This window comes from Danio rerio, chromosome 1 (assembly GCF_052040795.2).
Source record: "Danio rerio strain M-AB ecotype USA chromosome 1, GRCz13ab, whole genome shotgun sequence".
NCBI lineage: Eukaryota > Metazoa > Chordata > Actinopteri > Cypriniformes > Danionidae > Danio > Danio rerio.
Window position 1 is genome coordinate 33,886,266 of NC_141021.1, and position 25,043 is coordinate 33,911,308.

General features: G+C 33.8%; 1 protein-coding gene and 1 long non-coding RNA gene across 4 annotated transcripts in view; both read right to left on the minus strand.

Moving 5' to 3' along the window:
• The window catches only part of kcnq5b (potassium voltage-gated channel, KQT-like subfamily, member 5b), a 197,374-nt gene that overhangs the window by 64,369 nt on the left and 107,962 nt on the right, over window positions 1-25,043 (minus strand). The gene's annotated exons all lie outside the window — the stretch shown is intronic.
• Window positions 23,289-24,659, minus strand: LOC147846884 (uncharacterized). Its single transcript, XR_015476655.1, has 2 exons — window positions 24,242-24,659; window positions 23,289-24,194 (listed from the first exon to the last, which is right to left on the minus strand). It is a non-coding gene; the product is annotated as an uncharacterized LOC147846884 (long non-coding RNA).

A 25,043-nucleotide genomic window follows, 5' to 3' on the forward strand; every position in this document is an offset into this window, starting at 1 on the left:
AGAGCAATATTTAATTACATTGTACCTTTATGTTTCATTTCCAACACCTTGAAAGTTATGTCTGTTGTATTGGAAAGTAAAGCAAAGACGTGATTATTAAACTCAGTAAATCTTAACCGCATCTCCATGCGTGCTTAATATTCATGCGATCTGAAGACTCCCCTGCTAATCTCAAAAGGCTAATATGAAAGCATAAGCCACTTCAACAACAAATCAAATAAATAAATATTTAAGTTGTGCTAAAATTATTGCTTGATATTATTTTAAAATGCATGCTTTATTATAGCATACAGGCTATATTGTTGCATAAATATACTTTAAAAACATTAAATGAAAAAATATTTTTAAATCCTGTCAATATTAAGAATGGTTATTGTTGACTGGACTAATAAACACAAACCCAGCCTTAATGTCGTAGTCAAATAATAAGAGATCAGTATATGGAAATGGCATACTGTGAGCCTCAGACTCCATTGTTTTCTCCTTCTCATGTAAATTACACAGATGTAAAATCCTGGTGTACAAAAGGCCAATCAGAGCACAAAACAGATTGTTGCGTGATTTTAGCTCAAGTTTTAATTCATAATTTATCTGGACTTGACTAGAAGCTGCCTCATCAGATCACTAGCCAAAACACAGACTCAAATGTTTTTTAAGCTGTGTTTGTCACAATGTTTCGCAGTGAAACAACAATAAACAACCAACCCCCCCCCCCCCCCCCCACATTTATTATTATTTAATTGGATATTTTACTTAATATGTGTGTGAGACTTTTATTTTGAAAACAGGAGACAAGGATTGTTTACTTTGCATTACTGTGAAATGACTGCAAGAACCACATTCTCATCAGAATGCAAAAAATAGGTTACCGTTACTGTCTGTGAGAGCTAATTAATATTCATGACTGATCCAAATATGGTCAATATGGACCTTCTGATTCTAGGGGTATTTTATGGACCAATAAATGAGCATATAAAACAATTTCAGGATTTTTAATTTATTATTATTATTTTTTTTGCTTATCTATACTGTATACTATGTAGATATCAGAAAACAATTTACCTTATTGAACCACTTGAGGCAGACTTCATGACTGAAATAATATAAGGTGTGCTTTCCACAAAGGCAACCCAGGTTGCTGAAAAATAATTGGGTAAAAGGGGCGGTTTATAGAGAACAAAACAAATACACAGAAGTACCTTTTCAAAGAAGAATAACTCTTCACCTTACTGCTCTTCACAACTAAAAAGTGCACAGTTAGCATGCAACAAAGAAAAAGTGAGAAAGTCAAAGACTGTTACTATCATCACCATGATTGCCCTCCACAGTATTATACAGTCTCCCATGAGAGCCTGTTAACAGGATGCCTAAGCTTTCTGTGTCAACTGATGTGTGATAAAAGTGAAGGGATGAAAGCATCGCTTACCCTTTGATGACAACAACTCCAGACAAAACTGCTTATTAGTATACAGCACAAATCTATGTATGTTACAGTAGGTTGCACATATAAACATGCTTACACCAAAACAGAAATATGGTTCACCATATCTAGTTTTCACAATTTTTAGTCTTTAAGCTGTGTCAGACGGTAATCTTCATGGTATCAAAGCGCTACGCTTTATCTTAGCACACCAACCCTGAGCTACTTTTGGTTCACCAGGCAGGAGATCACAGTGGGCAAAAACGATTTGCATCAATACACACAGTTATGGTCACTGGGCTTGCCATTTTTAAATTATTTGATAAGCTAGGATTTTTACAGTCCTTGGGTGGTCAAAGTTTAAGCAAGTCACAGCACCGGGGGGGGGGGGGGGGGGGGGGGGGGGTGGGGGGACATGGAATTGGACCAGACTTGGTAAAAACCCAAGCAATACAAACATAAAAATAAATCAATAAATTAAAAAAAAAAAAACATCTGAACATTTTTGTTATGTGTGATAACAATGAAATGACAGAAGGAGCAAATACTGAACTACTGAAACGTCTTTCATACTTAAATACTCAGTACCTCTGTATGCTTTTTTGGTGATAGAAGCTAAAAGGAGCTTCTCATATGGAGAATGAAGTCATATAAATTGCTCAGTTGTGAATTTTACACAGACTTAAACAGAGTGAAAAATCTTGATGGTCATGTGGGCCTCATCTATAGAATCTGATCTTTATTTTGTATGTTTTTTTTATTGAATTTAAGTCAGGTGATTGGCTGGGCCATTTTATAGCTTGATTTTCTTTCTCTGAAAGCATTTGAGAGCTTTCTTGGCTTTGTTTTGGATCATTGTCTTGCTGAAATGTCCCTTTTTCTTTATCTTTGTCATCCTGCTAATGTAGATGTTGGACTAAAGCATCGAATATTAATTTTCAAGGGTAGATACTTGCTGAAAAACTACTGAGAGATTTCAGCTGCAGTCTGGGCTTATACTGACTACACATCACTTTCTTTATGTGTTTAATACTTTTTCCCACCATCATTTAATTTTATTACACATAGCTTACTTTGTAAACAAATTAGATATATTTTCTTTGCAAATACACTGTAAAGCCCAAAAAGTTAAGGCAACTCAAACCGTGTGAGGAAACCGATTGCAACAAACCATTTGAGTTAAAAAACTAATCTACTGTATATGAGTACTGTGAACTTACTCCATTTAAGTTGAAGTGATGAAGTATTTAATTAACTCATTACCTCATTCAAAACTCTTTGCAAATGAGTAGAATTAACTTTCAGTAAATTTTGAGTTAACTAAACTCATTTCATTTGATAAAGTTGACTGTTGGGTTTTACCGTGTATAAATGTATTTGGCTGTAACCAACATCCAGGGAAAAGTTAATGAAACCTTTATTCTGTAAGCATGTTTTCTGAGACAAATGGTGACGTGTTCAATACTTATCTTCCCCTTTGTACAAATCCAAAATCTCTTTGACTAATATGTAAAAAAAAGAAACAAAATTTCTTTAATCTGCTCGACCTGACCTTCAGAATATTCAATAAATATATACAAATTAGAGGATAGTTGATAAAATAATGCAACTTTTAATAAAAAAATGTGTGCAATCAATCAACTGAGGAAGTATAATGACAACTATTTTTTGTTCTATTCAGCTGCAGTGTCTTGCCTTTAATGGACAGTGGGTTCATTTGGCTTCCAGTCTTTTTTGCTTATTGGAACAGACAGCTGGGGCAGTCAGAGCTGACCGATTTCACAGATAATCTACGATGGGCACAGACTCAAATGTTTTTTTGTTTTTTTTACCTTCTCACTCTTATCTTGTCCATTCTGACATATTTGGTTTTTTGAGCCGATTTTAAAACACACATCTTAATTTATCATGCATCACCTAGCAATCAGGCATGAGTTTGTCTCCAACATTCTGGTAGCTTGTGATCCTCGGATGTTTAATGTGTCTAGTTTTCTTAACTATTTATAGAAGAACTTCTTTTTAAATTGTAAGTCTTTTGGAAGGTTGTAGTTTGTTAGACAGATCAAATTGCTAGTTTGTTGTGTTTTGTTGCATGCTTTCGTAAACACAAATACATGATGAGATGGTTAAAAACATTCAAGAAGGAAGCACAGTGAAGATGGAAGTTTATTGTTTTTAAGCACTAATAGGTATTGATTTTATGATTGAAATTTGATTCAACCTACAACCACCGCTAATGTTTGTGCATGTAAATGTCTTGATTATTTAATTAACAGCAGAATACAGAGCCAGCTGTTTGTGTAGGTTTGTGTAGCCAGGTGTTTGTGTATCATATGCTGCCAGCTTATATTCGACAATAACAATGACAGATGTGAGATACACAAACAGATAGGCACTTTATTAATCCCATGACAACAATAGCAGATTTGTGTGATGCCTTACATAAAGTCAACTGTTACCTGACTTCAGGGTCAAAACTCTGTAGGGCTCTGCAGCTTACAATTACAGTTTAACGCTGACTAATGATGAGCACTGAGCAAATCGCAGTTCATGACCTTGGCCTTTTTCAACCCTGGCTCAATGGAAAAACCCACACTGCATGTGCCAACTTTTTTCCAAAATATACATTTTGCATTGTCTTGTACAATATACAACAGTTTCAAAATGACATGTCCAGTGAGTGGGGCTGAAAAACTAATAAACGGATGTGAACCTGAACACCAGTTTGATTATGATTATCATGTCATCAATTTGGATGGTTAAATTCATTATGATGGTGCATTGATGATGCACTGAACCCCTTGAAAACTGAACCTTTATTTACTCGACCTGCTCAATGAAAACATACATATCAAACATAAAATAGTTTAACAACATGTGTGCAGCACTGTGTTCATCAAATGAAAGAAATTGTGTTTTTTATAGTGTGCAAGGTCTGTCTTGGGTTTTTTTTGTGTCAGATTGAACACTGTCAAACTCCACACACATTCTTAATCCTTCACCATACTATGCCACATACACAGATATCTTGCCTCCCTCATCATAAAAGGTAGCAGTTAAAAAATAATTAAGAAGTAGAAATGCTACTTTTAAAATAAAAGCTACTTCATTAATAGAGAATCCTGAGATCAAAAGATCCTCAAGCCCAGGCCTCCCTTCCGTTTGCTGGGCGAAAGGGGAGTTTGAGCTCAGGTAAATCTCGAGAACGCTCCCCTTATTTAGGACTAATGACAGATTAAGGATTGCTGTGGAGAGATATAATACTCATCTATAGTGCCAATTTGGTTGGTTGGTCAGTTCACCTACGTCAAATGTCTTTGAACTGCAGGAGAAAATCTGCGGTTAGAACCTCTGGTTATTTATAGTGAGTTAAAAATCATCTGATTGGTGAATCTTGCATTAGCTAATGCGGGACCAGCCGTGATCAGTCATAAGTATGCCATCCCCCCAAAATTAGTATATAAATAAACTTCACAAAATTTAAACAAATGTATTAAAGAAACAAAGTAAGCAAGAAAGCAAGCAAGAAAGAAAGATCCATTCCCTTTACAACAAACTGGTTTAAAAGTGTGTGTCCAGGTAAGGATTTTGAAATACAGATCTTCAAAAGGAAAGTGCAATGTTAAAAAAGAAAGTAACGTTTTTCCCACAACTACATAAGACTTTTCAAATGTACAGAAATGATTGCAATAATGCATCAGATTGAAACATAAAATCCCCACCTGCTGACTGGCATTTCCCTCATCTTAATATAAACACTTTTCACTGCTTCTTAGCAGAAACTGTGATTGTTTAGCCATGTTGAGAGAACAGCAGCCCCTGCAGTTTCCGTGCCTGAAATAAAGCCCTGGCATAGTAATTGAGGAACTGCAGGGGTCCAGATGCTGAGAGAGCTAGAGGATTACTGCAGTGCTTCTTCCACTTCTAAACCAGCTGCTTCACTATTTAACCACTCAATCTGGACAAATTGGTTAGTATGTGCTGAAATCTTCAAAACAGTTTAAAAAGGTTTGTTTCCAAATGACTGAATGCCCTACAGAATTTATTAATATCACATGCTACATAAACACTAAAATCTTCTTTTATTTTACATGCTCACTCATAATCCTATTCGTATTCCAAATTTTTATCTCACCTTGACTTTGGATTACAAAACCTACCTATTATTACCTCTTCTCTACACAATTAAAGAATAACAGATGGGTTGTATGCGTCAATCGTCTAATGATATTTAACAAGGCAGAACACATGGAGTGAGAGGAACAGCTGGCCACACCAAACAATGTTTTAATCCTAGTAAGATTGTAGTAGGCTTCTGACAATGTCAAATTTTCTTGTTGCGATTGATTGCTGTAGCTTTTATAACACTATGGTATTATCCGGATATTGACCTAAACTGCAAAGAAAGCTTACTTTAACTGATATGATAAGAAAAAGTGCTTAGTATTTTGATATAACTTATATACATGTTAAGATTGAAGAAATGTTTCAACCATTTAAATTGCAAAAAGAAACAGGTAATAAAGTCTTAGTAGTGAATGTTAGTTAAGGGATTAATATCAACAGTAAGAAACATTCAGAATCATTGCATTTACAATGTTAATATTAATAAAAAACTTAAAACTCAATATTATTAGTGTCACAATCACCAGCGATCCAGTCCTTACAAATTGCTGGTCATAACACACAAATCACCATAGAACAACAAATCCACCACTAAATGGACTACAGATCCAGTCATGCACCACTCACACGCACCTGTTCCGGATTACTTTGATTTTACACACTCATGGCTGGGAGCCGTTCATGAACTGACACACACACACACACACACACTTCAGTGCTGAGTCTTAATATAATGTAAGCTTTCAAGTGAACCTTATGACGCATTTGTGCCTTGCCTTGTCTTGCTGTGTGCTGATCTTTGCTTATTTTGTTTGTTTTATGTTGTTTGCCGCCTGGATTGACCACTCGCCTGTTATTGACCACTCTTTTGGAAATGCCTGTATGTTACCCTTTGCCCCTGATTGTGACCATGGACTGCCTGACCATTCTCTGTGTAATAAATCCTGCATTTGGATTCACACTCCTTTGTCCCTTCATATGACAATTAGTCATTAACTAATTTAATTACCACTTTTAATCAGATTTTGAATTCACATTTAACATATTATTAGGGATTAATTAAGAAACTGAAATCTAAGATTACTAAATGCTTTGGTGAGTTTACTTTTTGCAGTCTTAACATACAATATCCCGATAAACAGTCACAGAATTTTCACACAATCTTTTAGCCGAACATGAAAATGTTAATGTCTGAACTATTAAAGTAACCAGTTAAGTCTCCAGTAATTTGTTTATTCATTAACTGTTTAGTTTATTCACTTTGTCTTTGGTATCACACATTAATTATCACTTATTTTTGTTACTATGAATTTGTCCCATTTTCGGAAGTTTTGCTTAGGAGAGAGATTAGTTAAAATACAACATCTCAGACATTGAAAATATTTATTCTGTTTTTGTGGAATTAGTTATAAGGATAGATGTAATTGGTTTAGCTACTTTGTTTTGTTTTATTTTTGTTGGCATGGTCATATCCACTTTATCCATCCCTGTACTTTGGTGTGTTTTTCTTGAAATATTTTTAAGAAATTATTTCATTTCTCATTCATTCATTCATTTTCATTTTGCTTAGTCCCTTTATTCATTAGGGGTTGCCACAACAAAATGAACCGCTAACTTATCTAGCATGTTTTACACACACACACATACCTTGCGGCCAATTTAGTTTATTTATTCACCAATAGCGCATGTCCTTGGACTATGGCAAAAACCCGAGCCATAGTCATAGAATATGACAGTGAGTAATTAATTAATAGAATTAGCATTTTTGGGTGAACTAAATCATTTAAACATAAAAATGATTGAATGTTTGCTTGCTCAAGCTGCTGAACAATATGGTATGAAATAAAATTAAAGTCTTTTTAAATAAAGTACATGTTTACGAGCCTTAAAAAGAGGTGATTGTCCTTGTCCTTTTTTTAATGCAACAGACATGCACCCAGATACAACAAGCTGAGTGGCAAATTACTATATAAGGATCTTGGATAGAGCTGCAATACGAGGTTGCCCAATAAATCCACAAAGTCTATTATCACCTCTAATGCTTGATGAACTGTTTTAGAAAAAAATCAATACACAATACAAATGCCCCACATCCATCACAAACTTTTAAACACTAAAATGAATTCACTCTTGGCTGCAACAAAACCTTTTTAGAAGGTTAATGGCTAAAATGCCCTTCAATCTCAACTACATAAGAAACAAACACAGTAGGGGTGACTTATTCTGTCTATAAGTTGGAAAAAGTAGTCATAACATTGCCTTGACTTGATTGTTCAGTCACCTCAAATCAGGAATCTGAAATTCAGTCATCCGAGTGCACCACATGCAGTTTACAGAATGGGACTGACACTATGAGTTCTATAGCCATGACGTGTGCGTTTCATCTTCAAATCACATTTATAATACAGCAGCTGGTAATTTTGTACACAATCCAACATTACAGGTTATAGGTTTAAGTAAATGTAACACTATTTTAAGTCTGTAAAATCGTACCTCTAATGCAGTTTGTAGTTTATTAAGCAGCAGATAAATGTCAATATAGGATACAGTTCACAAATCATATTCAAGCTGCATTTATAATACAGGTTTACAGGTTTTAAGTGAATTTACAAAGGCTTCAAATATGTGAAATCACTAATATTCATATAAATTTGACACTGCTGTACATCCAGTGACAATTTGGCAATTTAAAAGCAAAAAAAAGAAAAAAAAAAAAAGAAAAAAACCACACACAACATTTTACAACATTTTAGCTTGAACTGTATCAGAAATTATATTTTTGATTAAATTAAATAATAAAAAATAATAAAGGTCCCATGAAATTAAAATAAGCTTTTTAGATAATAGTATCAGTAACAGTTTTTAAAATATTTATAAGCTATTGTGCTCCAAAACAATGACATCATTTGTGTTTAGAAGATATAAAACTTATTTAAGCATGTAAAGCTTGTAGATTATGACTCCCGCGTATATGAAGCAACAATCCACGTCACCTCAAACCATCAAATCATAACAAATCAAATGCTCTCTAGTATCTGACAAGCCCAGCCCCCTTTAAGACGCTTCTTGTTTGTTTTTCATTTGATGCACTTGAGCTCAATCACTCACACAAAAAAAAAAAACGCTATTGGCGAGGAGCTACACTATGTCCTACCCTCTCTTCATGTTTTAGTTGATATTATGTTAAACATTAAATAAAAACCCATATTTCAAAGCACTTTATGGAACCTTTCAAGTAATTTCAAATACATTTTTTTTCTTTCTGTCTGTTTTGTCTGTCTGCACCCACACACATTATGTGTTTTTCTAAGGCATTAAATGCATTTTATGTTTTAAGTTTTCATAAACTTGCAAAGTTTCATACAAATGTACTGGCCAAAATTTTATATCATAAAAGACAAAGTGTTATATAACATATGAGATATTTAAGAAAGAACTGACTATGACTAGAAAACAAATGCTAGACTAGAGTAATTCAATCTTCTCTATTCCTCAAATAAATAGCTTTATAAAGACTTTATCAATTACTATATTACACGGACTTTATAAATATAATGTAAAAAAACCAATGAGTTACTTTTTTAGGAAGTTAGATAATGTGATGGTGTTACAAGGATTAGTCACAAGTTCTTTTAAATACGCTTTTTGTTGATTGAATATCTGCAAAAAAACACACAGACAAATTGGCTGACCAGTTGGAATAATAAAAATGTGTCTTCACACTAGTGACAATATAAAACATCTAAATAAAACAGAATAGAGTAGAGTAGAATATAATTAAGTAGAATAGTATATAATAGAATAGAATAGAATAGGATAGAAAAAGATATAATCGAATAGAATGCCTTTTGTTGTCACTGTACACGTGTACAATGTACATTATATTCATCTGCGATGAGAATAGAATAGAACAGTAGAATAGAATATATTAGAACAGAAAAGAATAGAATAGAATAGAGTAGAATAAAGTAAAATGTAATAGAATAGAATAGAATAGAGTATAATAGAGTAGAACAGAATATAAAAGAATAGAACAGAGTAGAGTAGAATGGAGTAGAATAGAATAGGGTAGAACAGAACTGAATAGAATAGAGTAGAATATAATAGAATAGATAGAAAAGAATAAAACGTAGTAAAATAGAGTAGATTAGAACAGAAAAGAGTAAAAAAGAATGGAATAGAAAAGAATAGAATAGAATAGAATAGAGAAAAACAGAATAGAAAATAATCGAATAGAAAAGAATAGAATAGAGTTGAACAGAATATAAAAGAATAGAGTAGATCAGAGTAGAACAGAGTAGAACAGAATATAAAAGAATAGAATAGTTAAGAATAGAAAATCATAGAAAAATAATAGAATAGAGTAGTAGAACAGAACAGAAAAGAATAGAAAAAAATAGGAAATAATTGAGTAGAATACAATAGAATTGAGAAGAATAGATTTGAACAGAAAAGAAAAGAATAGAGTAGAATAGAATAGGAAAAAAATAATAGAATAGAATAGAATAGAATAGAATTGAGTAGAATATAATACAGTAGAATAGAGTAGTAGAACATAACTACATAACAGTAAAGAATATAATAGAAAAAGAATAGAAAGTAATAGAATAGAAAATAATAGAATAGATTAGAGTAGAGTAGAATGGAGTAGATTAGAATAGAATAAACAAGAACAGAGTAGAACAGAATAAAAAAGAATAGAAAGGAATAGAATAGAAAATACCAGAATAGAATAGAGTAGAGTAGAATGGAGTAGAGTAAAACAGAATAGAAAAAGAATAGTGTAGAACAGAATTAAATAGAATAGAGCAGATTAGAATAGAGTAGAATAGAGTAGAAGAGAATAGAGTAAAATAGAATAGATGGGAAAAATTGAATAGGGTAGAACAGAATAGAGTAGAAAAGAGTAGAAAGGAAAAGAGTAGAACATAAAAGAACAGAATAGAGTAGAACAGAATAGAGAATAATAGAATAGAGTAGAAAAGAATAGAATAGAACATAAAAGAACAGAATAGAGTAGAATAGAAAAGAATAAAGTAGAACAGAATAGAGAATAAAATAATAGAGTAGAATAGAATAGATAGAAACGAATAGAAGATAATAGAATAGAGTAGAAGAGAGTAGAGTAGAAGAGAATAGAGTCGAATAGAATGGATAGAAACGAATCTAATACAGTAGAATAGAATAGAAAATAATAGAATAGAATAGAATAGAATAGAATAGAATAGAATAGAATAGAATAGAATAGAATAGAATAGAATAGAAAACAATAGAATAGAGTAGAACAGAATAGAAAAATAGAATTGAGTAAAATAGAGTATGGTAGAATTGAATGCCTTTTGTTGTCACTGTATATGTACAATGTACATACATCTCAGATGAGATTAAGTGCATCTCACTACTCAGTACAATACACTACTAGTTTCAATACAGATCACACTAAGCAACAAATTAAACAGTAGTGCAAAATAGGGGATGAGGGTGAGATAGAGTAAACAATTCTGAGGTAGAACGAGAGACATACAATATGTAATATGTAAATGTAAGATGATAAGTAGTAGTGCAAAAATAGTTCTGAGCCTGAACGATAAATACACACACACACACACACACACACACACACACACACACACACACACACACACACACACATATATATATACAAGATTTTCTCTTATATGTGTGCATGTATGGGGCCAGTGCATGTGTGAGTTGAAGATGGTAATGGCTTTTGGGAAAAAGCATACACTAAAAAGCATAAGTAAAATTTGCTATAAGCTACATACAATCTTTCTTGAAAAACATCACTCTCTAAAATATTCTAGAGGCCTTAACCTTTAGCTGACTGGCTAAAGTGTTGGCACCTAATCGGGGGAGCCATAAAATTCAGCCATACTCCAGGCTAAAGCAACACCTCGAATAATGGTGTCAAAGACTCTTAAACGGTTGCTATTAAAGGTTACAGTACATAGCCTGTAGTACACAGCATGTCCCGATTTATATATGGAAAAGACTAAAAAGGCAGGATATTGGTTTAAATGTTAGTATGATAAATTAAGCAAACACATATGCTCACACAGATTTAAAACTCTGGAAAAAAAATAAAATACTGCATCGAATTCTACAGCCATCTGGCAGTAAAGGCACAGACTCTGCCCAGACACTTAGTGCAAATTGTGGTAAGTCTGTCGCCCCACTTTAAACGGCAACCATTCATCAGACCTGTTTATATGTGAAGTTAAATCTCATCTGATTGATCGCGGCCTTCTCCTTCTGCCTCTCCACAAACGGGTATTAATGACAGAGAGTCACACGGTAATGAGACACCCAGACACTTTCTTCTGCTCTCATAATGATGGCAGTTCCTCTCTCAGGGGACGAGGTCTGCGTAGTTCCCTCTACATGCATATATCCAAGGAAAGACATGCAGGCATAGTGAAAGATGATAATGGCTTTTAGAATTCTTGACATTTACAACAACTGTCAATTTTAAATCTTTTTTTCTGGATTAACGACGTAAAAGAATGTCTAAGATAATTAAAAAAAAATTTCACTGTTCTTCAGATGTACATGTATTTAGATATTTATAAAGATGAAGTGCTTAAAGGACAATTTCATTCTAAATGAAACTTCTGTCATCATTTACTCATCCTCCACTTGTTCCAAAGAGTTGTTCCAGAGATTCTTTCTTCTGTTTAGCACAAAGAACATACAAGCCCAAATCACAAAAAGTTGGAACAGTATGGAAAATGAAAATAGAAAAATGAAAGTAGCGATTTCTAAATTTACTTCAACTTGTATTACATTGCAGACAATACAACAAACATCACTTAACCTGTTCTTGTTGATTTGAATTGTATTGTGTGTTTGTGTTTTGTTTGTTTGTTTGTTTGTTTGTTTGTTTGTTTGTTTGTTTCAAAATAAACACATATTCCAATTCTGGGTCTTGCAACACATTTCAAAAAAGTTGGACAAAAGCAATTTAGGGCTAGTAATTAGGTAAACTGGTTAAATAATGATGTGATTTGAAACAGGTGATATCAACAAGTGATTGTAATTATGATTTGGTACAAAAGACCAAGAAAAGTCTAGTCCTTTAGGAGAAAAGACGGGTTAAGGATCGCAAGTTTGCCAAAAAACATGTGAGAAATTTATTGAAATGTTTAAAACAATGTTCCTCAAAAAAGGTAGGAAGACATTTGGATATTTCACCTTCAACAATGCATAACATAATTAAAAGATTCAAGGACTCTGGAAAAAAATTCTGTGGATAAAGGACAAGGGCACAAGCTTAAGCTAAACTACATTGATTTCTGATTTCTCAGGTGGCACTGCGTCAAGAATCATGCACGTTGACAAAATGCCAATTAAAACTGTACTGTCCCAAAAGAAAGCCCTATGTTAACAGTGTCCAGAAGCGTTGTTGACTTCTCTGGGCTTGGAGGCATGGGATAGACCAGATTATTACTTACTTTTTTAAAGTTAAGTGGTTGCAAACAATTTCTATAGGCTGAGTTTAAACAAACCAATTAAATTTAGTATCATTCAACTTTTCACAATTTATCATTATACGATTTACTGCGATGCACAAATGTCACAATATGCATTGTGGCATTATGACGATTTTATTACGATTTAACGTGCGTTTTCTCTTATTAGCTGAGCTGTTTGCACGTGAGCTACGTTCTACCTGCTGTCGCACATGAGTTCAGATTGCTTGAACTAGCAGCAGCAGTAACGTTACAGACCAAGATGAGCATAGTTGAAATAGAGGATGGCCCATCCTCTCAAAATCGGACATCTGGCAACATTTCGGTTTGACAGTCATTGCTTTAGACTCGTCCGCTTTTTGACACGCATACTGGGTCAAACATAGCCGAAGTTTAAAAGTCTTCACAGTGATTTACATACTTTGCTCAGCGACATGGATACCATCTAATGGTGTTGAAAGAGTCACATACAGTATTTATAAGGTACAATTCACCCAAAAATATAATTCTGTCCTCATATAACGATGTATTCGCGGCCGTAAAATCACACATGACGTTAGCTGACCGTGGGCTGTTACTACAGAGGGCAGACTACTTAATGGTAGACATGCGCGCGTCCACTTCAGTGAACAGAACCTGCAAAGGTTGTGAATAACAGATAATAAAGTTGTAAATAACATTCAGTTTGTGGCACAGAGTGATCGTTCAGGAGCCGCGTGGGAAGTATAAACAGCACTTAGCAGTGAAAATGAAACCAAAAGCGTGCACGTCATTTAAATAATCACATCGCATTTTAGAGTTATGATTACAACAAGCAATAACTCTTTTGAGTACAGAGGTACACAAAAATGCACGTCAACATAATACACTTGATAGCGCTGACATCAGCGACGCCGTAGAAATAGTAAACCTGCCTAAACCGCTGAAAAGAGCCACGACTGTCCTGTGTAATGAAAAGACGTGCGCAACATGAAGACAGTCATCCATAAAAACCTCTCAGACAGATACACATAAGTTCAGGATTATCTTATAGAACTGCTGACTACCTGGAAATGTAGGTTTTTTATTTTTTTTTGCACACAATAAAACACAAGTGACCAAGCAAAGCCTTCTTACTGTTAAATTCAATTTAATAGAAAGCAATTTATTTTTTATTTTTGCACCTTTACTTAAATTGTCTCTGTCATTTCAATAATATTTTATAAAAAGTTGAAACAAAAGAAATACATAAAAAATAGTTTACTTGGTAATTAAAAAAAAATACAGCATGTTTGTTTTGTAGCTATGCCACAGTCAGAGCTCAAGAACTGAAAAAGTGTGTTTATTAGAATGTGAATATACTATGTTTAAGATGGAGATGATATCCGTGTACGTCATGCAAATGCGGATGGGGAGTTGAAGCTCCTGTAAGGCATACAGGGTCATCAAATGGGTCTGCAACTCTTCTTACCCACGGTGCAATACCATTCTATCACTGCATGTCTGAAATGCAAATTTGTTTATCTTTGCGTATGCGTGTCAGTATGAGTTATGAAACAATGACCTGCGTGGGATCAGGACTCCAGTGAGATTTTTTTTAAAGATATTATATACACACAGATCTTTATGTAGAATTAGCCCCCCAAAATGATAAATTCAATCACTGTTTTAACTCATCAATGTTCTTAACCCCAAGGAAATCACCTATGTGATTGTGTAGAGTAATATTTGTTTCACTTACAATATTTAAATCAAACCAATGCCAATTGAGAGCGGAACCAAAGTGCCTGCAGGCAACAATGTCTCTAAGCACAGAAGCAACATTACAACAAAGACAGGATCAGATACTAAAAGAAAATGTTATTCATTTTAATTTCAATGCCCTTCAGGAATTTGTGTTATTTGTGAGATACTCTCTGTCTATTCTATTCTATTCTATTCTATTCTATTCTATTCTATTCTATTCTATTCTATTCTATTCTATTCTATTCTATTCTATTCTATTCTATTCTATTCTATTCTCAATTAAAGGCAGAGCTGAACAATAAGAATTATCTGATAGCCAAAAGCAATAAGGTCAAACTAAACAGATATCTTATCTTGTGTTTTTGTTCCTTGATAACAAATACTTTTATTGATTTTCAGCTGTCATTGAGTCTCATCACAAGTTTAAAACCACATTTCAAGGAAAATACAAATTCCTACATATGCACTACATAACAAAATCGTGTCACTTAACAGAAATTATGCACAGTATAGAATATAAAGCCATGGTACAGTGGAAAAATATTTACTATTTTGAAAGACTCCCATGACATTGAATCCATACTGTACATCTCTACAATGACTCAAATAACTTATTAATAAAGTCATCTGGAAAAGCAAAGAAAGCATTTTTGCAGGACTTTCTGACTTAATCAAGATTCTTTGGATTCAATGCCCCTTCCTCAATCTTACCCCAGACATGCTCAATAATGTTCATGTCTGGTGACTGGGCTGGCCAATCCTGGAGCACTTTTACCTTCTTTGCTTTCAGGTACTTTGATGTGGAGGCTGAAGTATGAGGAGCAGCGCTATCCTGCTGAAGAATCCTGTTGTAGCTTGTAATGGGCAGCACAAATGTTTTGATACCTCAGGCTGTGGATGTTGCCATCCACTCTCTCGCACACCTCATACTTAATATAACCTCAAACCATGATTTTTCCTTCACCAAACTTGACTGATTTCTGTAAGAATCTTGGGTCCATGCTGGTTTCAATAGGTCCACTGCTGTATTTGTGATGATTGGGATGCAGTTCAACAATTGATTCATGAGAAAAATCTATCTTCTGCCACTTTTCCAAAAGATCAACTAGAAGTCAAGTTATTATTTGTTGCTCTTACGACTGGGATCGATGACAAGACTTTTGTCAGGTAGTGTACAATTTGAAATCAGAATTGTTTACTTTTTTAATAGAAATAATACTTCTACATTTATCAGGTTGCAAGATGCTAAAATAAATTTATTTTCAAATAAATGCTGTTCTTTCCTTTCTATTTGATATATTAAGCATTTTAAAATGTACCATGGTTTTAACAAAAAAAAAAAAAAATTGATTCAATAGTTTTTTTTATTTTATTTTTAACATTAACAATAATATTATATTTCTATAATGGCAATTTAGCATATTATAATTATTTTTGAAGAATCATGTGACACTAAAGATCAGTTTTGGCAACAGAAAGCCAAACAACCAAACAAAACAATTGCGCCATTAATAGAGTGAAGATATATTTGGATTCAGTGCATTAACACTATAGAATCTTTCTGTATCATCTCTCTTGTCTAAATCTAGATGAAGATGAAGAATGTGTCTGATGGCTTCATATAGAACATCCACTCTATCATGAATTAATCAAATTAATCAAGACACGGGCTCTGAAATGGCTTCTCTGTTAAAACGAGTTTTTCATTCCTGCTCAGCTCTCTCAGAAACAACTCTCAACATTATAAGACCCTAAAATTAGGTAAGTTTTAGGTCGCCAGCGTCTAAAGGACAATGTTATATTGACGTCCAATAATGACCTGAAATGATGTTAACATTTTGTGGATTTTAGGTTGTGTTGGAAAGTGACCATAATCCAACATTGTGGCAACATCTTAAACCAACCTCATTCGTCAGGTATGGCAACCAAAATCCAACATATTTTAGACGACATGTTAGTAACGTCCAGATAACGTCAAGTGGTGACAATATTAGACGTTGATATTTGGTTGTTTTTCGGTTGTGTTGGAAAGTAACCAAAATGCAATGTTGACCTGACATTGGGTTCTGACGTCAACCTGATGTTCATTTCCAAACAAAATGCAATGTCCCCCGACGTTCTGATACAACGTCAATCTGATGTCATGTTAACGTCCTGTGTCTGCTGGGAAGTCTGACGAATTGAAGAGTTTAGAGCCACAGAGAACTGGTCAAAAACCTTTAATGGAAGACCTGAGCAAAACTCCTCTTCAAGACCAGCTGTATACAGTATATTGTTTGATATGTGATGATCTAATTTAAGCAGGCAATGAAAAATAAGGCAAAGTTAAATCAAGTCACGTCAAGATGAGCTTCACTGTCATTCCATTACATGTGTGGACATAAAGTGAAATGAAATGTCGTGTCTCACAGATTCATGACAATATTGTGCAAGATACTGTGCAAATGAGGTATTTTAAAGTTGAAGAAGACAAGTAGTGCAACATGATATGTGGTACATTTACAACTAAACATTGTTTTCCTATTGAGTACTTTTAAGTTGTAGTTTAAGTAAAGTGTTTGACAGTGTTTCTACAGATGGTTTGTCAACCCCACTCACCTGTGTGTAGCACACTCTTTTTATAAAGATATGGACCCAATCCCAATTCGATTTTTGCTGCCATTGTGGCTGTTGTGTTCTGGAAAATTTTCTTTCCCCTTGGTTTCGAGTGTGGTCCTGAAAAATCTCCATTTGAAGGGGCATCTAGCCCTTTCCCTTAGCTCTACAACGTCAAACTTAAGAGATTTAGGACAGACCTACCCCTCATTTTGCACGTTCATGTGAAGGGGTAGGGGTGTTCCAAAAGGTAGGGGAAAGGGCTAAGGGGTAGAATTGGGATTGGGCCATGGAAAGATTGTACTAAAGTGCCTGTTACATATGTGAAACTGCTGCAAGTGTCTGGAATTGTCAGAGAGATGAGAGAATGCTTTCTACAGGTGGTTTGTCAAGCCCACTCAGCTATTTAAGGCTCACTCATATTTGCATAAAGGCATAGGGATATTATAAAATAAAAGGGGTTTTATTTAGTTTTCCGTTTAGGCATTCGTTGCCTTTTCCAGTTAGTTGATGTGGTTACTGATTTTGTACATCACCTGTGCCTGGTTTGGTTGTCTGTTTTCTAGAACACATTGCTGTCTCTTTAATATTAAGTTTACAAGTATCAGTAATTGTGTATGCTTTATGCTTACCCTCAACTTTTGTTTTATTGATCAGTTTAGTAAATACTAAATATGTTCCTAATTGATTTATTACTTAAAGGATACTGCTGCCATTAGATTCATGCCCCTCTCTCTCTTAAAGCTATCAGTATTATTGAACCTAATGAAGGATAAACTGGATGCATACACAGTCTGAACATGCAGAACAAATTCATCACTTGTTAAATGAGTGTGGATTTGAGAACAACTCTGAAAAGTGTTTCACTTAAAGAGATGTCCGTCATCTACTTTGCTTCTCTCTACTCATTTAATGTTGAAGATTTGATCTCAGAATCAAACAAACTACTGATGTGTTTGAACTGGAGACTGGCTGCACAGTTGTATTCATGCTATTCTGCATTTGCTCCAATGTTTATTTAGCAAGAGCACGCATAAATTCATGAAACACACACACACACATACACTTAAGTAGAGCAGTCAGCAGCTCTCAGGAGTAAAGTTTGGAGCAAAGCCAGAAGCAAAGAAGTCAGTAAACACAAAGAAATGAAATACAGAGTGAACTATAATATAGGTGAGGAATTTATCTCATGACAGAAAAGCAATGCAGGTGGTAAATACACTTGATTTAAAAGACACAATGTTTTCTTTTTGTATTGACCATGACAGTAGCTATTATTCACTAAATGATGATCAAATAACAGAGAATTTAACCATTAATACAGTAGACACATACTGAAGAGTAGCCTTAAGATATAGTCAGCATTTTATAGTGCTAAATATATTGCATCAAAGTTCTGTAGAATAAATAATTAATAGAATGGCATAAAGCCCTTGTAAATTATGTCAGATTGTAATACTGTATACTTCCTAGACCTTCACAGCCATTCAAGTAAAAAATAAAAAAATACAAATTTATAATTCATTTAGGGCTATTTGTGTGTATGTGTTATTATCTGATCTATAAAATACATTTATTGAATATGGCTCTAAAAGAACCCAAACGGTGGGTACAAATTCATAAGCCACATCATTGCAAGTAATGTTTTATTGTGACCGCCTTTTGTAGTATACTACAGTACAACTGTTGAAGCCGTTTTTTCTAAAAGTCTTCAGTAAACATATGCATTTGCCAAAATAGATTCCCATCTATGCTTTATGACGTAACAGACCTCCTCAGTCCAAAGCTATTTAGTCTAGACATGACAGCGTGAGATGATGGATGGCCTATTGGTGTATGATAAATGAACTATACCGACCCTCTGAGGATTCATAGAAAAGGCAGTAGGCTGCTTTCTGTGTGACTCATGCACACACACACACACACATCAGTATAGTTTCTTGCGGGACTTCCATCTATTTTATGATTGATCATGGGAGAATACAGCAAATGATGTCAGATTAAGGATCAATAAAGCTGCCATGGCACTTATCAATCATTAGATTTCAGGAACTTTTTAATCTCCCTGTTTACCAAAGTTTGAAAGTTCGAAACAGTGTTATGCAGAAAAGCAATAAGGAGCATGAAGGAAGTTTTATACTGATAATTTCAGATCATTTAGATAACTATAGGTATATGAGTAAATAGGAAAAGAAAATTAAAAAAGAAATACTAATGAGGACAAATCACACACAAAAACACTTGTTAAGGGTTCCAGAGGTGCCAAATCTTTCTGTGTTTTTTTTTTCTATCATCATATGTATGACATAAAATTGTATGCAAAACCAAAACGGTATTCCTAAAAAAACAAACAATTTGGCCAGGTGGTCCCAAATATGCACACTCAAAAATAAAGCTACAAAATCTGTCACTGAAGCAGTACCTTTTCATAAGGTACACTTTTGTACCATAAAAGTGAATATTAGTACCTATAGGTTACTGTTACGAACTCTTTTTTTATCAACACAAAATAATTAATTCATAAAGGAAACGCAACATAAAGAGGACACATGAACTAAGTTGTCTAAATAATGAATTTATTACAACCAAAACAATCAAACAAATCATGTGTCAAAAATTCAAATTTTTGAACTTTTAAGGTTCACTTTTGTACCTTTAATGCCATATGAAGTACACATTTGGTCTTTTTAGGTAATATTACCTGTAAGGAACAAAAATGTACCTTTTAAAAAGGTACCGCTCCAGTGACAGATTTTGTATCTTTATTTCTTAAGTGTGTGTGTACACACTGCTCTTGGAAAACACACATTCAATCGGACCATAGGTAACATTTTTTTAAGTACTTTTATGTTATTATATTTACTTATTGCTCTGATTTCTTTCTTTCATAAGAGTCGTATAATTTACATCATGTCAAGATTTTGATGTCAGGTTGATTGGCATATTTAAACTAGTTCTTTAGCATAAATTTTGATGTCATTTTGGACCCTGAACATTCCACATAATGTTAAAATATGTACACACAAAACCTTGACAGAGTGCCGCAAAGCTTATGTGAATATGATACCTTCACATAGTGTATATTGATTTATGATAATTTATTTTAATGTAAAGCATTCTAATTGCAAAAATCGTTCTTGACATTTCACAATGTAGCTCCTGCATGGCTTTGATATTGGACACAAACTGTAGGATGTAGACAGAATTATTGGCTAGCCTAAATAAAAATCTAGAATTCGCTGTTACAGTAAGTGGTTCACATCCTGTGGTTCTTTCTTGAATCTGTTTAACTGTTATGATGTAATCTGCTGCTGCTGCAATGACTTTTGCCCTGTCCTAGAGGTTCTCCGCACAACACAATATCATTGATTGTTTATTTGTATGCATTTTTACAAAAAATTTGAGAAATGTATATTATAAAGTATAATATATAATATATAAAGTATATCCTTATATATTTTTGTATTTTCCATCAGTGGCATATTCAGTCATTTTTTTAATTGATCAAATATAATATCATATTGAATCTGCCTTGTGTAAATTTCATTGCCAGCTTGTTTTAAAGGATTACAAAATGCTAACAAACATAACTATTTTATAGATATGTTTTTTATTTCATTTTATTAACAATACCGATTAATACTGTATTTCGTGGAGGATCAAGGCATCTAAAAGTAATTGCAACTATATAAAATATTGCAGATATTTTTCTGCATTTTCATTCATTCATTCATTCATTTCTTCATTCATTCATTCATTCATTCATTCATTCATTCATTCACTCATTCATTTTCTTTTCGGCCTAGTCCCTTTATTAATCCAGGGTTGCCACAGCGGAATGAATCACCCAACTCTGGGAAACATCCACAAACACTCATTCACACACATACACAATTTAGCTTACCCAATTCACCTGTACCGCATGTAATTGGACTGTGGGGGAAACCGGAGCACCAGAGTAAGCCACACAAACGCAGGGAGAACATGCAAGCTCCATACAGAAACACCAACTGACCCAGCCAAGGCTCGAACCAACGGCCTTCTTGCTGTGAGGCGACAGCACTACTTACTGCGCCACTGTGTTGCCTGTATTTTCATAATATGTAAATATTTTTTTTACAGTTTACTACCACCAATGTAAAATATTTAAAGCTGTCAATGGTAAGGCCTGGTTGATTTAACCTAAATATGGGTAAAATATGGACAACCCAAAAGCTGGGTTGTATTGTATTAATTATATATTTAGTCACATTTTAAGTCGATGGTCTGTTTGTTACATTGCATCTACATGTCAACTAATTCTCATTAAATTATACAGTAAGTAGACTGTTAGGTTGGGGTTAGGGTTGTGGTTAGGGTTAGTGTAAGTTGACATGTACTTGCAAGTTTCTTATAGTCAGTTAAATGTCTATTGAAGGAGCAGTATCAACAGATATTAGACAGTTTACTGATACTAAAATGGACCATGAAAATAATGTGTTACAATCAAGCCAACTTTAACCCAATTTGGGTTTGTTCATATTTAACACAAATTTGGGTCAAACAACCCACAATTTTTAGTGTATAGAGAAACAATATCAATAATCATTGTTAATCACACTAATATTTCCTAGTCAGAAATCAAACACAATATAACATAAGTCTAATTTATAAAAACCCACATGCACAAAATAATGAACATAAAACAAATCAATAAACAACAAAATGTCATTTTAGAATCACATACTTGTCATCAACATAAACTGAAACCAAGCTCAATTCAGATTTTCTCTTATAATGTCTGCAATACTTAAAGTTATGTTAAGGTTATAAATAATTAGAGGGCACTTGAAGAACAGATCCTGCTGTCGGTGTAATTTGTGAACACTCCATTTGACGTCAATGCTTGAACGTGGCTAACAAGTCTTTCAGAAGCCAGTAAACTGAACTGAACCCACATATTTGCTTTATAAACACTGTTAGGCTGCTGCTTCTGAAATAAGCAGGTTTAAAACACACGTGTAGTATGACGTTAGTTGAGACCATGAGTTTGACGCACATTCATTTAACAATAAATAGCACAATCAGGGCACCATTGGGTTATATGTAATTAGCACTGAGGTAAAATATTTCATGTTGAAGGAAGTTACCTTTTTTATGTTAAATGGCTACAAAATAAAAATACTGTCATTATTTTCTCACCCTCCATTTGTTCCAAACCTGTTTGAGATTTTCTCTTGTGTTTCATGCAGATTAGAGAATGATGCAAACTGGTCATTGAAATCCCTAAGAAAAATAAATAAATATATACTTTTGTGCTCAGTAGAAAACAAACAGGAAAAAAAAACGTATGAAGATTTAGAACTTCCCTAGGGTGGCTAAATTGTGAGTGATTTTGTTTTTTGGTTTATTTCTTTTATTCCTTTAAGAAACATAAGAGACATTTCTCCTGTGAGGGAAGCAGCTAAAGAAGCAGCTAGTGCCAATGGCCATTTCAAACCAGCTATGAAATTACACAAAATGAAAATTGTCACGGTAAGGCATTAAAAAAAAAAAAGTGAAAAAGAGAAACAATGAAACATCAAAACTTCATTAAAAATAAACTGGCATCTTTTTTAATCAGGCTCATGAAACCAGTAAAGTGTATTGTAAAGTTTGAGAGGGAAAAGGTTTGTGCCTTGCAACACATGATGATCATAATGATCATGTCTTTTCATAGTAGCTATGAGAAATCCAACCAGTTGGAAACAGCAAAAAAATAAATAAATAAATATAAAAAAAATAAAATAAAGTTAAACAAAGAAACATTTACAGTATACATACTGTATATTCCACAGCAGTTTCAGCAAAATAGATATTTTTAAAAATATTTTCATACAGTATACTAACAATTTGTCACGTCTTGTTTGTTTTTTTTTTTTTATATTTTTATTTTATTTGTTTACACATTGATTGAGTATTGATCAATAAAGGCTTTTTATGTAATTCCTTGTGCAATACTTGTAATGACCAGAAGCTCATTTGGTACTTTCCCAGCAGGCACAGGGCGTCAAAATGACGTCATATTGAATTTGTGCATTTTAAATGGAAATGAAAATTGGGTTGACATCAACCAAATGTCAGACCGACGTCAGTGTCTAATGTCGGACAAACGTCACTTTCCAACGCAATCTAAAAACAACCAAATATCAACGTCTAATGATGTTACAGTATACATTGTTTGGACATTACCTCTATAACTTCTATGAGACATTGGATTTCGGTTGCCATACTCAACAAATAAACGTCAGTATTTGATGTCAAAATTATGTTGGATTTTGGTCACTTTCTAACACAGCCTAAAATCAACCAAATATCAACGTCACTTGATGCCATTATTGGACATCAAAATAACGTTGTTCTTAGATGCTGAATTTTGGTCACCTGACATCACAACCTAAATCTAACCTAATATTAACATCTTATGACGTTGTGTGCTAATTGCGTTTTGGGGGAAATGGTTTGACAAAAGAGCTCTAAAATATGTAGAAAAAAGGTCAAGTGTATGGTTGTTTTAGTAAATAGGTTTATGATTAACACTATTCAAATGGTTTAATTTACATGATATTTTAATCTCACATAAAACAGACTTTAGTCAGAAGTAATCAATCATGTTGTAGATTATTTTAAAGAACAAAAATAATCCTAAATGTAAGTAGGTAGAGTCACATTTAATGATTTGGTGAAAATTAAACATGCTATTAAGCACCAGATGCTTGACAATTAAACAATATTAACAATTTATTCATTCATTCATTTATTTTCTTGTCGGCTTAGTCCCTTTATTAATCCAGGGTTACCACAGCGGAATGAACCGCCAACTTATCCAGCAAGTTTTTACACAGGGGATGCCCTTCCAGCTGCAAACCATCTCTGGGAAACATCCACACGCACACATACACTACGGACAATTTAGCCTACCCAATTCACCTGTACCGCATGTCTTTGAACTGTGGGGGAAAACAGAGCACCCGAAGGAAACCCACGCGAACGCAGGGAGAACATGCAAACTCCACACTGAAACGCCTAATGAGCCTAGGCTCGAACCAGCGACCTTCTTGCTGGGAAGAAGTCACTACCTACTGCACCACTGCTTCGCCCCTAAACAATTTCTTTTAATTCTTAAATTCTTTGATTCTTCATGAGGTTTGTTGTTAAGAATCGGGCCACGTATTTCCCCTCTGCAGTTTTTAAGAGAGGAAAAGTTTGACAGAAGATTTGTTGGAAGTTTCTTGATGGACTCTGACAAATTGGTGGTTGTCTTTAATAAGGCTACTTAAGGTTATTGTCAAATGTACACTATGGCAGCTGTCCTTGTAAGAGACAAAAATTTACAGTGGAAACTTTAACTCTGAAGTGATATTTCCTACTCAACAAACAAAAACAACACTTCACCATCACCCTAACTCTCGAAATAATAACTTAGAAACATAAAGAAATAACTATCTTGAGGACAGTTAATAATGTTAAAGAAGCCATAGAGTGCACTGATTTAATGTTTAAACTTTTTCACTGATATTTAAATAGTATGTACTGTAGGTATGTGACTTGATCAGTAAAATCTTCATAAATTGTTATTTATGCTCGTTTATAACTCCAGAAATCACCCCTAGAATGAAAGCTATGTTTTCACAATATTTGGAAGGGTTGTGAATATTAGTGAGTTCTGT